The sequence below is a fragment of the Colossoma macropomum genome, unplaced genomic scaffold (genome assembly GCF_904425465.1).
Source record: "Colossoma macropomum unplaced genomic scaffold, Colossoma_macropomum, whole genome shotgun sequence".
Classification (NCBI taxonomy): Eukaryota; Metazoa; Chordata; class Actinopteri; order Characiformes; family Serrasalmidae; genus Colossoma; species Colossoma macropomum.
In genome coordinates, this window is record NW_023495371.1 from 14,026 (window position 1) to 27,436 (window position 13,411).

General features: G+C 37.2%; 1 pseudogene; it reads left to right on the top strand.

Moving 5' to 3' along the window:
• Nucleotides 1–239: 239 nt before the first annotated feature.
• Nucleotides 240–13,138, top strand: LOC118801910 (annotated as a pseudogene).
• Nucleotides 13,139–13,411: the final 273 nt, after the last annotated feature.

Sequence of the window (13,411 nt, forward strand, 5' to 3'; positions counted from 1 at the left end):
TACTTTTTGCTGTTACAATATAATTATGTGATTTAATCTAAATTTTTTACAGCTTTTTGTTTAATTTATAATGCTATATTAAAGGTTGTGTATTGCAGTAAAGTTCTCAAATGTCATATGTCTATAAACAAATATTATTTAGTATGAAGCAGTGGAATAGATTCAGAGATTATCGTGCAATAGAAAAACAGCATTTCTTTCAGGAATCCAGCTGTGTGTCCTTGACAAGTAACCGGTCAATGGCAGAACCTCTAAACTTCAAAGGGGGGTCAGCCCCTCAGGAACGGTATTTATTCCACTTCACTGCTCTTCATATTTTCTTTTTTAGATGCATTAACATGCTTAGAAATTACTGTTAGACTGATTTCCAGGAAGGATTTTGTTTTAAGTATCAATTTTTGTCAACTCAGGGACATTTCATAAACAAATGGAGGTATTTACTCGTTAACATATTTTGAGTCTTGTTATTAATTTAGACTATATTTTAAAGGAGAATGACTAAGATTAAATTTAAGAATCTGTGAAAATGTATAATCTCTTTGATAGTGAAACAGTGCAAAGAGGAGACCAAGGAAGAAGTTCAAATTACATGTAAAATTGACTGATTCTTCATTACAGAACAAAAGCTGTTATGATGATGATTTGTTTTTGTTATCAGACATAATAAAAGTCAACTGTTGTGTTCAGACACACAGTCATTGGTTCAGTTAGTCTGCAATGATCCTAATAAGACATCCTAAAGATGTCCATTACAGTCACTGTGAGTCTGGCCCAAAACCTCCAATGATCTCCAATGATTTATAATCTCTATAAAGTCACATCCAGATGCAGAGTGGATCGTTTAGAGTCCTGGTTCCTTTCAGCAGTTCATTCTCATGCTGTCAGGAAGTTTGTCTTTTGGGTTTTTGTTCCTCTTGTGCTTCTTCCTGTGCTTGAACAGTCATTACTGGCTATCGAAGTCACAACCAATAGAGTAAAATACACAACCAATAGAGTAAAATACAGGGGCCTCTGTTGGCTACAATACCATGTTACAATATTATCATCAATCAATCTCTGATTTTTTACTCCTGCTATTATTTTTATATTTTATCATTTTAAACATATAATTGCGGTGGTATTGCTTCATAAGGTATCTTTTTCAGAATAACATTTCATTCAATAAAACTGCTAAAAAACCTTTCTGTCTGTTTTGTAGTGGAAATGAGGGAAGGTCAGTCTCCCCTGTATAAAGTTATTTTTCCTTGAAGACTGACCGGTCAATGCCAGAGCCTCTAAACTTCAAATGGGGATCAGAAAGATATTCTTTTCTCTTCCTCTAACTCATCTTAATCCCATTCATAGATGTTATACATATACACATACAGAATGTGTGAAGTACCATTTGTGTCACATATACAATTAATGATAAAGCACTTTGTCTGATAACTGTTTGTAAATGTGTATCATTGTTAATATAATGCCCCTCCACTACACAAAGCCCAATAAAGCATTCCCAGTGATATTAGGTGAAAAATAATTACGTCATTTTGTTAACCTACCTTTTTCTTCGATTAAAGTGGAACTGAGGAGAGGTCAGACTCCCCTGTAACCACCTGTATGTCCTCGTGGAGTGATTGGTCAATGCCAGACCCTTCAAACGTCAAAGGGGGATCAGCATCTCAGAAAAGTTATTTCTTTCACCGTTTTTGTCAATTCAGTACAAGGTTCACAACTGAAAATAGACATCATTTAAAATATCAGCTGTTGATAGACAAATGTGAGGTGAGGAGCTGGGATGCAAGTGCGAGTTGCTTTTATTCAAATGAGACTTTACAAACTGAGAAACTGAGTAGCAGAGGTTTGTAGAACAGATCATAATGAAACAAAACCCAATGTCAAGATCAAAGAAAACAAACGACAGGGTAACATCCACAATGCAAGACAAGGAGACTGAACAAACACAGGGGTACAAATACAATGGGGGAGACAAGAAACACCTAGGACTAATGGGTGGGAGGAGGAGACACAGAACAAAACCAACAACAAAAGCACATGGAACAAGAAAACAAAAGGCACACAGGGGAAGAAACAGACACACTTTAGAACAAGGAACCTGTCACAACAAGGCAATTATGCATTTATACAAATTACATGTAAATTTAACTGATTCTTCATTACAGAACAACAGCTATTATGATGACTTATTAACAGACATAACAAATATCAGCTGTTGTGTTCAGGCACACTGTCATGGTTTAAGTGCAGCCAGTAATGATAGGGTCTACTTGGGTCTTAGATGAGCATCGTAATGACGTCTGCTTTGGTCTCTGTCAGTCAGGACCAAGACCTCAAATGATCTCCGTTAATCTCCACAGTCACCTTTTACCCACATCCAGAATTATTAAAGCAGAGTCTTGTTTTTTTCAGTGGTGCTTCCTCGTGCTCTAAGAGGAGTGTCTTGGTTCATCTCAGCGGTCATGCTTTCAGGGAGTTTGTCCTTTGGGGTTTTGTCCCTTTTGATTTTGTTTGTTGATTTTGTTTGTTTTTGTTTTGATTTCATTTTACTTTTCAATGCTGTCAGTTCAGGGACATTAAGGAAAAATAGAGACACTTTCATAAATGATTTACTTATTAACTTATTTTAAGTCTTGAAAGTCACCTTTCACCCAGATCCAGAGCTGTTCTTTTCAGTATACATACTGCTAACACTGGCTGGCACTTTGGCAGATCTGCAGCACATTTAGTGCCACATATTTAGACGTCTTTCTGCTCTCTTTCTGATTTAGTTTAATACACAGTGACATACTCGCTGCTATGCTAAATACCTTGTTTCAATTTGAATTGTTTAGATAATTCACAACAAACTGTGTGTTGAGACGACACTGATAATACAATTGATGGAATGTCAAGTCAAGTCAGCTTTTATTGTCAATACTACAATATGTACAGGACATACAGAGTATTGAAATTGCGTTACTCTCAGACCCCATGGTGTAGTGATAACATTAAATAGACAGTAAACAGGAAAAGTGTGAATTTAAATAGACACTAAATAAACACTAAACACTAATTGTAAAAATAAACACTAATTGTAGAAAAATAGAATAATAAAAAAAATATATATAAATATAAGAAGGTCCTGAAATTAACACTAAAGTGACATAAGGCACATACAGATTAAGGTCTGTGGGTATAAAACTGCAAATATAAACAGTAGTGCAATTAGAATGAGAAATTATAACGTGTCGAGAAAGACAACACAGCTCTGCACAGCTCACTCAATGCAGCAACCGCAGATGCAGCTCTGTTCACTCTGCTTTCCACATTCTGGCTGAACTTTATGCAAACAAGAAATACATTTTGCTGGGTGAAATGTGGTGCAGTATGAATTGTTCATCATACATCTTGTAGTGATGACAGAAGTAATAAACTTCACTCTAATGAAAATGCATGACCACAAGTAACAAGCGTAATGTACCAGACTAAAATAGATAAATAAAATATTTAAAAATACATCATAATTATCAAACAATCAAGTAAGCATAGGCCTTTGCTTAGCTATAGTATTTTATTTTTAAGTTATTTTCTTTACTTATCATCAACATTTTTTCAACAACATTGAATGTAGTGGGTGTTGCAGCACTACCTGGCTGCTGGTCAGAAAAGAGTATACTGAACATTTTTACTTTTATTTTGACTGCAGAGGTCAACAGAGGTCGACGTCTACTGGGGCAGGTGACAAGCTTCAAAAGAAGATTAAAGACCTCTTCAAAATCTTCAGTGTAAAGCAAAGTGTTTTTGTTATCTTTATCATCATTACCACCAGGTTCCACTGCCAATGCCACGTCTACAATCAAACAGACCACGATGCAGTGTTACACAGCCATGTAGCAACTGATCAGCCAACTGTACAATCACTCTTAGTCCTCTAATATGGCTTTATGTAGTAATTCCTATGAATATAAATTGCTGTTACATACTTTACTTTAACAGTGTCAAAGCAACCAATTACCAAAACATGGGTAAAAGTTTTGGGCTATAAACTCCTTTTTTTTGCATCTGTGGCATCTAATGATTTTAGATTCACATAAAATTTTAGAAGTTTGCATGAATGAGTGTTATGTAATTTGAAATCAGTAATATAATTTTCCATTCATTATTTTATCATATTTAATTAATTTTCTCTAGATCTTTGTTTTGTCTTAAGGAGATTGAGAGGGAAATAATGAGGCTTGTAAAGCGTGAACTGGAAATATATAAGAAGCTTCTGAGAAAGGAAAGCACACAATGTTACAGAAATGTCAAGCAAAGGAAATGGGATTTGAGACAGGAAGTTCTTAATATGACACTTTCCTACTTAGAAGACATGGAACATGAGGACCTCGCTGATGCACTGCAAAGTAAGAGATCAATCACATAACAGAATATGATATTTTCCAATTATATATGCAATAATCAGTTTGATAATTGTTTTTATTTTTGCCACTTTGCTTTCCATAATTGATCAAATATTACTCAGATGAGTCTCCTTTGTGTTTTTATAATTGATTAATTAGATGAGCTGATTGGAATTATACAGCGTCCATTGAAAGAAAGACTGAGGAATACATTTTATCATGTATGTGAGGGAATTGCAAAGCAAGGAGAGTCCACCAGTCTAAATAAGATCTACACTGATCTGTACATCACTGAAGGTGGTGCTGGACAGGTCAACAAAGAACATGAAGTGAGACTCATTGAAAAAAACAATGTAACAAGAGAGACAAATCAAATGGAGCAAGAAGTACAAATGCAAGGACATGTTTGAACCTCTAACTGAAGAAAACAAACCCATGAGAACTGTTCTGACCCAGGTATTGCAGGTATTGGAAAATCAATCTGTGTGCAGAAGTTTGTTTTGGACTGGGCTGAAGGTAAAGACTACTAGGACATCCAGTTCATCTTTCCACTTCCATTCCGAGAACTGAACCTGATGAAAGGAAGTCAGAGTTTGATGGACATCATCTATTTCTTCTTCCCTGAAACACAAAGACTGAGATTATCAGATCATAAAGTCCTGTTCATCTTTGATGGACTGGATAAATGTCAACTTCCTTTAGCATTCCAGAAAAATGAAATTCTGAACAGTATCTCAAAAGCAGCCCCAGTGGATGCTGTGATGACAAACCTTACCAAGGGAAATCTGCTGCCCTCTGCTCTGATCTGGACAACCACTAGACCAGCAGCAGCCAGTATGATCCCTGCTGAGTGTATTGACCAAGTGACAGAGGTGCGTGGCTTCAATGATGAGCAGAAAGAGGAATATTTCAGAAAGAGAATCAGTGATCAGAAACTGGCCAACAAAATAATTGATCACATTAGAGAATCAAGAAGTCTCCACATCATGTGCCGCATCCCCATCTTCTGCTGGATCTCAGCCTCTGTACTTCAGAGAATTCTGGAAGAAACAGAGAGTGAAGACACACCAAAGACCCTGACACAAATGTACACCTGCTTTCTGATCTTTCAGACCATACAGGGAAATGTGAAGTACACTGGAAAGAATGCCTTGGACATACCATGGGATACAGACAGCATTCACTCACTGGGAAAGTTGGCTTTCCAGCACTTGGAAGAAAACAGCCTGATCTTCCACAAAGAAGACCTAGAAGCCTGTGGAATTGACCTCAGTAAGGTATCAGTGTACTCAGGACTGTGCACTCAGGAGACAGGCAGATTTCATGTCACAGTTTACAGTTTTATCCATCCGAGCATTCAAGAGTTCCTTGCTGCTGTATTTGCCTATATATCTCTCAGAGATGACAAAAAGAATGTTTTTGATCATCAGTCTGAATCACAGGAGAGCAGAAAAACAGAAGTCATTGATTTTCTCAAGACTGCAGTAGACCAGGCTTTGAAGAGTGACCATGGACACCTGGACCTTTTCCTTCACTTTCTCCTGGGTCTCTCACTGGAGTCTAATCAGAAGCTCATTCAAGGTCTGCTGACCCAGAAAGGAAGCAGGTTTGACTGCCAGAAGGACATAGTTGAGTACATCAAGTCAAAGCTTAAGGAAAATCCGTCTCCAGAAGATCAATCAATCTCTTCTACTGTCTGAATGAGTTAAACGATGATTCTCTAGTGAAAGAGATCAATGATTACATGAGCTCAGGACGTCTCTCTGAAGCTGAACTCTCACCTGCACAGTGGTCAGCTCCTGCTGCTGACATCCAAAGAGAAGCTGGATGAGTTTGACTTAAATAAGTTCATCAGATCAGATGAGTGTCTTATCAGACTGCTGCCGGTGGTCAAGGAAGCCACATCAGCTCTGTAAGTAAAACTTATACATATATTGTGAATTAAAGTAGATTTTTGACATTGTAAATTATTTGAATATTTCTTTTCTATGTCAAAGTAGTGTACTGCTCTAAAACATGTACCAAAAAACACAGGTGACATTAAGACTCGCATTGTTCTGGAAAATCTTTATTAACTGAGTTGTGTAGTAGTATTGTTAAAAGTGATGTAATTTTGCTTTTTAACCTGCATTACTATTTAGAAACTTTCACAAACTTGTTATCCTAAAATATCTGTATGGTGTAGTCAACATGCAGAGATCTGTATTGATAAAAAAATATGAAAACAAATAAAGGAATAGTAAATTATATCATTAAACAGACCCTTGAAGACCCTCATGGTGGTGGGGATTTTGCTCAGTAAAGTTTGTTCAGATTTCTGTCAAATGTTTTTACTAAAGGATTTAAAAAAAAAAATCTATTACATGTAGATACTTAAAAATTTGAGCATACGGTTTCATTTTAAAATAGGTGTCCATGTGTAACGAGGCAGATTAACTCAGATGCTCACAGGTAAAAATAGAAAGTGAGGCTTTAACGTCAGAATCGTGATCCAAAAACGTGGTCAGAGAACAGGCAAAGGTCGAATCCAAAAAAAGACAAAAGACACAAAAACACAAACATAACCTCGCAAACAGAGTCCAAAGGGCAAAGGCAAAAAGGACAAAAGTCAAAATAGCAAAAGAGAGTCAGAACCAGAAAAATCACAATAATCAGAAGATTAACACTCAGTAGCTCTTGTAACAAATAGCAGTACCTTGCAAAGAATTAGTCTAAAAGCTCTGGCTTTATACTAATCTAATCATACCAGAACAGGTGTAACAAGTTAGTATTCAGGAGACAGAGACTGGTGATCGGAGCAAGATGGAGGGCTGAGAATTGTGTGATCCCCTGGGGATTCTGAGAAATGGAGTCCCTAGAGGCCTCTGAGCCCGAGGGATGCGTGACACCATCATAATGCCTGTCAATTCCAGGTGGTGTAATCAGTTATACTGTTTATTTCCAGTCATTTCAACTGTCATTGTAAAAACCTGTTAATTAAGGAAACTTCTTTTAAACTGTTGTAAATCAATGATGCTTTATGATGTATTTTGAGTGCTACTATTGTTGTCATTTTTCATAGATTTTCGGATTCATGATATTTGTAAGAAAAATTGTAGGATAAAAGGATTTTGATAATATTAACACCTCTCTGATATATTTTCATTTTAGGCTGAGTGAGTGTAACCTGACAGAGAGAAGCTGTTCAGCTCTGATTAAAGTTCTCAGCTCAGAAGCCTCTAAGCTGACTTTTCTGGATCTGAGCAGGAATCCTATACAGGACAGAGGAGTAGAGCTGCTCTCTGAAGGATTGAAGAGTCCAAACTGCAAACTGCAGAAACTGAGGTGAGTTAAGCTCTAATTAAGTAGACTGTATCAGTCAGAGTGTCAGCGTATCTCAGGAAAACCACCATGCCAACATTGGAGAGAAGAGCAGAGAAAAGCTTTATATTTACACTGCCTTGGGTTGACTGAGCAGAAAGGTTCTGATTGAGTTCCAAGTGGGATCAACCAGGGTTGGAGCTAAAGATTCAACTCAGAAGATGGTGATTGGAAATCGGAAGACCTCAGACCTCAGCAACTCAAAGAGAAACTTGAGGTGCTGCGACTTCTAGGGTTTGGGTGTAGGGAATATCTCAGTCCTTGTCACATGTCATCGTTAGTGCTTTCTCCTTCCACATAGCTGTGGCAACTCATATGTAATCCAACGTTGAGGTCAAACATTACGTGTTTTGTATATTTTGTGTACAGTTCAGAGAATAGAAGGAATTATACATTCATGCATAAGAAATTTAGACCTTTCGACTTGGCATCTAACTTCTTCAATGTCTTTACTTTTTAAAAAAGAACAAGGAACCCTGTCAGTGTTTATAATAAAAATGTTTATAATGCAATAAACACAAAATACTGACTCAATGCTACTATTTATATCTCAATTTGTATCTGTTTCATTTTGAAAATCTCTGCATGTGTATCTGTATTGAGTTTTAAACAATTCTGAACCTGGATTTGAATCCATTCCTGTGTGTTTCATTAAAAACATGAGTAGTCTACTACAAATAAGAATAATAAGTCAGGGCAACACTTTATTTTGAGTGTTTTTTGTAGATTTAATAAATACTCAAATGACTCTCAGTAACATATCAATGATGTAGCAGCAATGAATATAGATTATCAAGATACTTTAATTGCATGAATAATATTTGTTTATAGTCTGCAGACTATAAACTAGGTTGTTTTTCATTTTACTTGGAGTGCCCATATTCATATCTGTAGATGTTAATCTGAGAGGAACTGATTATAGGTTTAATACAGACCATCAACACCCTCAACAAGCTGGTATAGACACACTGACACCATCCTGTATCTGAAGCATAACTGGATTAGGTTTTGGTTAAAGACAGGGTTAGGTTTAGGGCCAGTGTGATGGGTAGATTAGGTTTTAGATTGAAGCTAAGGTTAGGATTAGGATTAGATTTTGTGTTAGAGTTAGGGTTTAGGGGTAGGGCCAAGTACAGGGTTAGGTTTTGAGTAGGGTTGGGTAAGGTTAGGTTTTGCTTAATGAAAGTACCATATTGAGTCTACTTCATGTAACATATCAACAATACATCTACCCAATGCAAATAATATATAAACAGTACATCTTCAAGATCTTTACCTCAATGTACTCAGATGCTGCACTACTGCTACTTAATTGCTACTTCACTGCTATGTTGTTGATGTGTTACTGATAACCTGTTAGGAGTTTATTAATCATCTACAAAAGGACCACTCAAAGTGTTAATAATATATTAACAGGAAAAAAGAAGAAAACAAAAGAGAGGGCCAGAATGTGGAGGGGTCTTGGTTCTTTAGGCCAGATTACTAAAATAAAACTTTGTATATTGTGTATTATATACTCTGTATGTGTTTATCATATTCATTATTAGGTCATGCACAAACTTGTGTTATATTGTCTTGTGTTTTGCTAAAAGGTAATACATTTTTGTTCTCTCCATAGTCTTTCATTCTGCAGTATAAAAGAGGAAGGATACACTGCTCTGGCTTCAGCTCTGAAATCAAGCCCCTCATCACACCTGATAGAGCTGGATCTCAGAGGGAATGATCCTGGAAATACAGGAGTAAAGAGGCTCACTGATCTACTAGAGGATCCACACTGTAAACTGAAGACAATAGGGTAAACAGTTTCTACGTTATAGCTTCCCAGTCAATCTAGAAAAAAACAAGTGTATATGATGAACATGTAAATGTTGATTTTTTTTCAACAATTGCTTTCCTTTAATTAATGACATTTGGGCCTTTTTATTTATTATGTGTAGTTTTGTTAAAAGTGTAAGTTATTTTCAAAGAGAAAATCATATGAGAGGTAAATTTATATAGAATTCAGAATACCAGAGGAGTGTGAGGTATAATCAATGTAAAATTGATAAAAAATGTGATTCTCTTTCTTCAGACTGTTGAAAAGTTCTGCTGCAGAGGAAGTCTGTGATTCTCTAACTAAAGTTCTAGGAATAAACCCCTTACTGGTGAGAGAGCTGGATCTGAGTGGGAAAATACAAGGAGATTCAGAACTGAAGAAGAAACTTACGTCTGTCACATACACAAGGTGACAAGATTCAGATGACTTTGGTATATTTTTAAAGGATAATGAATTAAGAAATGGTTAAAGCATGTTTTACTCAAATGTCTTAAAATCTACACACAGGATTTTTTTTCACAAAAAAGAAATCTCATTCATCTTTTCTCCACCATTCATCTCTGTCTGCAGGCTGAATATGTGCAGTATTACAGAGGAAGGCTGTGCTGCTCTATCATCAGCTCTTTGTTCAAATCCTTCACACCTGATAGAGCTGGATCTGAGTGAGAATAAACTAGAAAACTCTGGAGTGAAGCAGATCTGTTCTCTACTGAACAATCAGTGCTGCAAACTGCAGAAACTAAAGTGAGACCTAGTTGTTCCACTTAAAATTTCTAAAAACTAAAACTTAATATATGAACACGTGTAAAACGTGATCATATAGTAATGGGATCACATATGCAATGAAAAAATCAAAAAAAAGAAAATATGCCTTTTAAACCATAAGCTTCTTCCATCGTGCTCTTTTAAATGCAGATAGCATCTTCTCTTTCCAGTCTTTCATTCTGCAGTATGACAGAAGAAGGATATGCTGCTCTGGCTTCAGCTCTGAAATCAAACCTCTCATCACCCCTAATAGAGCTGGATCTCAGAGGGAACGATCCTGGAGATACAGGAGTAAAGAGGCTCACTGATTTACAAAACATTCCACGCCATAAACAGAAGGTAAATCTGTTTATTTACCCAAAAGTAGCATCTGGAATTTATTCCGTAACATATTACATTACAATGCATGAAAAGAAACATGCATAAACATTGAAATTAGTCATTCTAAATACACTTGTATTAACTGGTTACTGTAGAATACTGCATACTTACAGTAAAGTATAATACAATATCTCACAATATTAAAATTGTTTTCCTTTTTTCCTTTCAGTGTGGATGGCTGCTTTAAAAAGTCTTTATATAAGGAATATTGGATGACAAGTCAGAAACAGCAGCAAAGGATCTGGATGGACAGTCACCATGTCAAACAGAGTGGGTCTCTGCTGTCTGGCTAGAGTCCACATAAATGTGATGTGCTAAATGGATGAGAAACAGCTGTTCCAACATCAGGAATGAATAGCATGGTCATGTTATTTACCTTTACCACAGTACCAGTCAAAAGTCTATGTATGTGTTTTTGAATCAGGCTTTGATCCCTTTCTGTTTAAACTGAAACAATTACTGTTTATTTACTCAATTACAATAAATGTGATATTCCTAAAAGCTATGGTGCATTTTCTTTTAGTGTTTCTATTATTCTAGTGTTTATTTTGTTGAGATTTATGAAAATTCACATGGGCTGTGTTTCAATTTGTCCTGCCTATCAACATGTAGTTTAAGCTAGTGATAGCTCTTCCAAACACTTAATATCCATACTCAAATGTTGGCTACACAACTTTTCTTGGATCATTTGTGGCTGCTAATGCACAGATATACTAAATCTGAAGGTCATAGATGTTTTACTTTATCTATTGTATGAAAACAGAATAATAACTGGTAAATGCTTTCTGCTTCTTCATTTTGCTGCTTGTGAGTGATGCTGCGTCTGAATGAAGAAGCATTGTGGAGTCATTTTGTCTTTGTCACCCATGGTTCAAAACAGCTATTATACTTAAAAGCATTAGTAGAACATTCGAAAATCTCCAAATACAAACATGAACAGAAATAGATTAATTGCAATGATAGATTCATTGATTCATTGGTTAACTATGAATCTATGGCTAACTATAAATCTCTTTAGACTGTGAATGATAATATTGCCTATTTTGATATTTAGAAAAACATCCATGGGATTTTAAGAACCCTAACTTGAACCTGAAGGCACACAACGTTAAAATGCCTGGCATGTATTTTCAATGGTATTTGCCAGCTTTTAATTTTTAGATTTCAATGTTTAATTGTGGAGGAAGCAGCAGACGGCTCCAGCCTCTGTTTTTACCATACCTATGTGTATTCCATGATGGTCTTGTTTTGTGTGCTTCTGGACACTCTAACTTCCCTTTGGGTATTAATAGAGTGTTATCTATGTTATTTGTTGAGGGAAAGGAATAGCTACAATTTGCTAACACAGAATCCACTCTATTCTGCTGCATTTATCTGTTTAGTTTCTATTTTTTGAGAATCTTCTTTATCTGGATGAAAATAAATAAATGGACCCACACTCCACAAACCAAGAAATTGTTATGGGACAGCAGAGAGGCAGACCCAAGCGCAGAGAGGGAAACGCTGAAAAAAAGGGTCTTAAATGAATTTATTGAAGTGATGGAGTGTGAATTGAGTTATTCTAAACCTTGGGGTTGAGGCGGCTCAGAGCCAGACTCGAACCACAAAAATGGGAAAAACACCTCAACAAAGGGGACACTGAAAACAGCACAAACAAAGGCTGAGATAGATAAGGGAAGTAAAAGATAATCAGAAACAAAAGACACTTCCTCTGTGATTCTGAGAAGAAGGTCAGCTCTACGTTTCACCTGTTTGCTCTTTGTGGAACAAACACTTTTGTATGGCTTGGAGCCGTTTCTTGTTTAAGCCTTCCTTTTGGCTTTTAAGTAGTTTTGGGGCTATTTATTCTTTTCTTTCCAGCCCTCTTTTCTTTTCATTCCTCTTTCCTTTTTGTCTAAATATCCACCTGGGCTGAGTACCGTACCGGTCACCCCTCTACAAAGGCGTGGAAAAGGGCTGCTGTTTGCCTCAGCCTTAAGTAGAGGAGTCCACAGGTGTGCCAGGTTGGGCCTAATCAGCCTGGGAATTGGAGTTCCCTGAACTTGTGGCACATCGCCACCGTCGCCCTCTGCTGGCGACACAGGCTGGACCCTTACGGAAATGTCAGGTTTATTGTAAACAACATCCAGGTGTCTTTCATGTGCTTGAATTATATATGTGGTAAGAAAACTCTTTATCCTCCACTTCCACAAAACATGACCTGGTCACCAGGTAGAAACGACTGTATGATTTCTCTATTTTTGGAAGGACTCTGAAACGTGTTCAGAACCTGATCCTGAATGATGCTGATGCCCTGTCCCGCCACCCAAGAGCTGCTGAGGAGTGCTGCCACTGTGCCCACCTTAAAGAGAAAGTGGAGAGGAGCACCGCTGCAGCTGCCACCACTGCCTCCAGTCTTGATGTGGAGTTCCTTCAGGCCCAGGAGGAAGATACCTAACTCTCCTGGGCACGGGGTGGCTGCAGGCGGGGCGAAAACCAGACTGGACAGATGTGATGCCATACAGTCCCACCACTAAGGCACGTGTGCCAGCTTGTACAGCCTTCAGACGCATGACAAACTGCTGTACTGTGTGTGGGAGGAACCAGTGCCCAGGAAGTGTGTGTGACTGTTGCTAGTGCTGCCCAGTTTAAGACGGTGCTGAGTGCGGTACATGGCACAGCTGGTGGGGGGCACTTGTGTATTTATTCATTTGTTTGTTTTTTTGTTTGT